The sequence below is a fragment of the Equus quagga genome, chromosome 18 (assembly GCF_021613505.1).
Source record: "Equus quagga isolate Etosha38 chromosome 18, UCLA_HA_Equagga_1.0, whole genome shotgun sequence".
Lineage (NCBI taxonomy): Eukaryota > Metazoa > Chordata > Mammalia > Perissodactyla > Equidae > Equus > Equus quagga.
The window spans coordinates 5,552,983-5,558,605 of record NC_060284.1 but is presented as its reverse complement, the minus strand read 5'-3'; positions in this window follow the sequence as shown (position 1 = coordinate 5,558,605).

Below are 5,623 nucleotides of genomic sequence, written 5' to 3'. Positions count from 1 at the left end.
CTGACCAAAGTAAAATTCTTGTTATAGAATAAATTTCCTTAAAGGGAAAATAGAAAGATAATTATTTTTATAATTAACTAACGACATATAGTTTATTTTTCTCTAGTTTCAAAATGAACTAATGGCTCTCTCAGCTTAATATTTCTCATATGAATTTAAAAATGATTTCCAGCACCCCTGCACAAATCAGGCTGGATGTTCTGTGCTTTTGATGGTTAGGTTACCCACCCTCACCACTGTCTGTGGGAAGCAGCAACTTTCCTTTTCTGATCACAATGGAAAGTGAAGCTTAGGGCTTCCCATACTGGTTATACGAGCTCCTTGTAGAGAAGTAGAGAAGCAGCCTAGCAGGTGGGTGGAGAACCGCAAGTTTCAAGCTGTGTCCTGCATTACAATTAAAAAACAAATTGCGTACCGGAGTTAAACTAGCAAGGACAAAACCGAGAAGAGATTAGAGGAAACTTTAATCAGATATTTTACATATTAAAGCCTCAATAAACCTTCTAGTACTATGTGTTCATACGTGTGAAGCAAGGAAGACAACATATAAGTTCAAATGGACACTAAGACAGGAAAAATAAGTGGCAGTGGGCATAAACAGTCAAAGGAACCAAGAAAGTAACGAAGTGGAGGCAAGATATCTGATTGGAAAAAGTGTAAAAAGAGTCTAATCTGGGGATGAATAAGATTTGATAATAAACGTGGACTTGAGAAATTATTTATCATTCAAAGATGGCAGTAACAGATGATTAAACTCTGAGAAGTAAAAAAAAAAACCAAGTAATTGTGGATATTACATTATGGTGATAAGCAGAAATTGCTAAAACATATGCTCGATTCTTCAGGAAAACAGGCTCTGCAGGAAGAAATTGGAGGCCGAGAGCAAGCATCTGTGAGGGTCAGACGTTCTTGTACACTGTCCCTGTCAGTCTTCACAGCAAGAACCGAAGAAGTGAACACTGATCACTGACCGTCGATAAGCAGTGATCATGATTACCTTTGAGAAACTGAGGCTCAGGATGCTGGCTGCTTTGCCCAAAGTCACACAGCTAGTGAGGGTTGAAAGCCAAAAGAGATGAAAGGAGCCGAGCTGGGATGCAGCTGGACAAACGTTTGGCGGTCGGCCTGGGGCACCACTGCTGCTGTTGGTGGAAGCAGCACATTGGTGGATGAGAACCGGACGCAGGAGGAGAAAGCGAGAGAAGCAGAGAAGATGGGAGGCAGGGGGTGCGGCCGCTTCCTTAAGAATTCCGGGAGCCAAAAGGCAGAGTAAATTATCAATAACTATTCAATACTGAGTTTTCTCAATGCATTTTTTGGTAAGATCTAGAAAGACAGGTCAAGTTACGGTCCCAACAAGGAAAGTGTTTATTTTCTAAAATGCTAGATTTAAAAGTTCTAATTTCTCAACTTTTGTTTTTTAAAACACTCCCATATACTGGATAACTCCCAGGGGTTTTGAAAAGATCAGTGAACTGAAGTAGCGCTTAATTTCCCAGCACGTAATCTACCGGACTCTGTGGTAAGACCTCCTGTTGTGTTTTCTCTAAAGTGGGTGTGCTAACCACGACAACAGACGACAGCATCGACACCTCCATTCAAGATGCTAACATATTTTCGAGAGAACCTTCTCATTTCTTAGGATGCCTGACAACAGAAATAGATCATATAGAAATTTTTAAAAATGACGAAAAAGAGAAAGGCGTTTAATTGAGGTTTTGGGGAAAAACTTCCCTACTGATTTTAGGGGAGGGTTTCCTGCCAACATTCCCAGAGTCCACTGAATTTTCAGTAATTTCTATTAGTACCTACTATCCTCGCTGAAGCCACTGCTACTGAATAATTTACGAAGCAGGAGGGAGAGGTCAGGTGTCAGTCTGGCCGCCCGCCAAGTCCAAACCTCTCCCGGTGAGGTTTTTGCTCAGCGCCAGTCCCACTTATTCAGCGGCTGAGGCTCTCTCCATCTGAATGTCCCGCTAGTAACTTAAATTCAACAAGTGCAACGTCAAACTTGGTATTTTAGTCCCCAGATTCTTCCTGCTGACTTCCTTCCTTTTGCTAACAAGATCCTTGATCTAGTTACCCACACTCAAACTTTCACCTGCAACCCCAGGAGCCGCCACCACAGGGCTTCCTCTCAGGCCCTGTGCTGTGAAGGGCTTAGCAAATACAGGTATTGAATTCTCACCAAAACCCCGTGAGGGGGGTCCCAGCATTCTCGTGACTTTCCTTTAAGATGCGGAAGCTGCGGCTTAGTGAGGTGACTAATTGATTTAAAGTCACCTAACTAGTGACTGAGGCAGCAGGACTCAGGCCCGAGACTGCAAACACCCAAGCTCGAAACTTTCAACTGCCTTGTCTTGTTGCCCCAGAGTCACCTCTGACTCCTGCTTCGCCTCTGCCTGGTCATGAAGACTTTGCCCCTAAAATGTCCCATGCAACCGTCCTCTCCCTTCCATTTTCACTGCCACCGCCGAGTTCTGCCTCTTGTCACCTCTCACCTCTCCTAAGCCGTCTTCCCACACTTTAGTGACGATTCATCTTCTTCAAGAGTCACTTCCTGTATACCATCAGCCTGAGGAAACACCTCTGATGACTCCCCGTGGTCCAAGTGTCGTTTTGTGACTCAGATATTCAGGTTACTGTGTACGCTTCCGGTCTCAGTTCTAACCACTTACCTTCATGAACACTGCGTTCCCCCCAGTCTAGACTTCTTCCTGTACTCCGAACTCCCCTGTCTGTTGAAATTCTACGTCTTGCCTTCATAGTCTAGACTAATTCCTTCATGAAGCCTTTCCTGATTCCCTTGATCTTCTGGACGTTTCTAATGAAAGCCTGTGGCAGCCTGTACTGTGGTCACTTGTGGGCTTATCATCCCTGTAGGACCCCATTCCTCTAGGGCTGAATTGGGTGTTACTATTATCTTTGCAGCTGGTAGCTATGTAGCATAGTGCGATCGATGTACACGATTCTGGCTTGAAAAGTGAAGATACATCACATTTTATTGTTAGGTGCTGTCAGGATGTGTGGCCCATGTACTCACGATGTTTTCAATCTAGTAAGGGAGACAAAACTATTATTCAAAAATTAGCCAGAGAACAATCAGAAGTTCACCCAAGAGAGTGATGAAAGGACAGAGAGAACAGAAGGAAGGAATGGATGGAGAAGGATTTAAACCCGAGTTTGACGCTGAAAAGTGAAGAAAGTTGCTGTAAGTGGAAGGGTGTGTTCTGAGGTAGGGAAAAGCATGAGGGAAAGCTCTGAGGTCAGGATGGGCACGGCAGGTCTGGGAAGAAGGATGGCACTTTAGGAGCACCTATTGAGAAGGAAAAACGCCAGGAAAGTTCAAGGTGTTTCAAAGTGAAAGTTTCCTCAAATTTACAGTGTCATTTCTTTTTAAAAAAATGTTACTTTTTTAAATTGAAATATAATTGACATATAACATTGTGTAAGTTTAGGGTGGACGACATGTTGATCTGATACATTTATATATTGCAATGTGATTACCATTGTGGCATTAGCTAACACATCCAACAAAATTTCCCATCACAAAGCTTTTTGTGATAACCAGCCTTCTTCCAAGTTAACCACAATTAGTGAGTTTTTGCTGTATATTCTTGCACTGCTCTATAACTGCTACAAGGCGTCGCTGACCATCTGAATTACAGTACACGGCAATATGCCGGCAAACCTCTTGCTCTTCTGCTTTTTAACGGCCATCACGTTTTAAGGTTTTGATTCCCAACACAGCCTAGGACAGATGGTAAGAAATTATCTCATGGATGACATTTTAGAAGCCTAAAAAAATAAAGCCATTTTTATAATGAATTTCCTACATAGTAAAGAATTTCCTTCATTCTGATTTATTCATTCCAAGGCTGTGTGATTGCCTCTGCTATTGTTCCAAGAGGGGAGATGTTCCCAAATGTGTAATGAAAACATGAAGCTCATTTCTCACTGTGCTGATGATCTAATCCAGATTCAAAACTGGCCCATGGAGATTGACAAATACGAGTTGTGATAAATTATTATACAGACCTATTCCCACTAAGGCACTAACAGAAAAAATAATGAAAATTGGCCAGTTCATTTTGAAATGCTACCTAAAAAGCCACAACAAGCAGAAAGAAAAGAATTTAAAAAGTATGTTTTTAAATTTTTTATTACATGTCATTTGGGGAAAAACAGGACATCAATACATTTTAAAACTATAAAGCACTGACTGTTTTCACAGTTGTTAAATTCTTTTTGATAGGAATTACACATTGATTTTTCCTTAGGACTAGAGCGTTGCTAATTTTCTCCATATGTGTGCAATTTGTCTTTGACCTTTAACAAATGTGCTCCAGGCAGTCCACTTACCATCCAAGGACAGCGCCGCAGCATCCTTTCACATGCACACAAAGGGCTGAAAGCTCCATAAAAATAAATGATCCATGGCACAAGCTACATTAACCAGCAGAATAATAAGCTATTTCAGCCCTGTAAATTTTAGTGCCATCCATTCAAAACCGCACCGGGTCACTTTAGTATTAAATTCATAGGAACAAAATAGTAAATACACATGTTTTATTTGTTAAGCTGCCAGCTATATATTTTGTGTAAAAGTTTGTTGGCCTAGGCAAACCTATTCAAAGGCACATCAGGCGGTGTCTATTTAAGAGCAGTATCTCTTTCCAGTCCACGAGTTTGTGTTACAGATACATTTACTATTAAGCATCATGTATATTTAATATCACAATGTTTACTTCAGGGCCCTAAAAAGCCTTTGTCCACTTAATAGTTTCCATTATTGAAGAGCCGACATTCAGTTCTCCAACAATTTTGCAAAGGACAGGCAACCCATACGAGCTTCTAGCGTGAGCCGGCAGCCTCGTGGGACGATGGTCATTGTTATGAAATCATTAATTCTACCTCAGCAGTTTCAACTGTCAGGTACACGTAACAATAATTGCAGTTAATGAATGCTGCTCAATTTATTAAGGAGGAAATGAAAATCAGGATTCTTTTATATGCATGTCTGAGACACTAACATTTGTGTATACCATGTTGACTATTCTACTGTCATTTATTAGTCAGGGGAGATAGTCATATTTTTTAAAAAGGTCTCTTCATTAAAAAACAATGTAGGAAATTCTAAGTCTCTAATTAAAGAGTAATTAAAATAATTAGTACCAAAAGTAATGTTTAATAAGAATCTATGTCTATGAAAAAGCAATCTGGCAGAACCAAGACTTAGTTCCCTTGGATAAACAAGATTTTTTCTTGTGCTACCCTCCTCTCCTCTAATCCTTACCAGAGTATGAAAATGTGAAAACACTTCCAGTTGTTTGAAATATTAGTGTTTTTTCTTTGTCAAACTTTTGGGCAGTAAAACATTTGTGTACATAGATACAGGCTATTTCTTGCTTTAAAAAAGTAAGAACTACATTTCTTTTTTTTTTTAAAGAACATCCTTTTTTGGGTGTGTGTGAGGAAGATTGGTCCTGAGCTAACATCTGTTGCCAATCTTCCTCTTTTTGCTTGAGGAAGATTGTCCCTGAGCTAACTAACATCTATGCCGGCCTTCCTCTATTTTGTATGTGGGACACCACCACAGTGTGGCTTGACAAGTGGTGTGTAG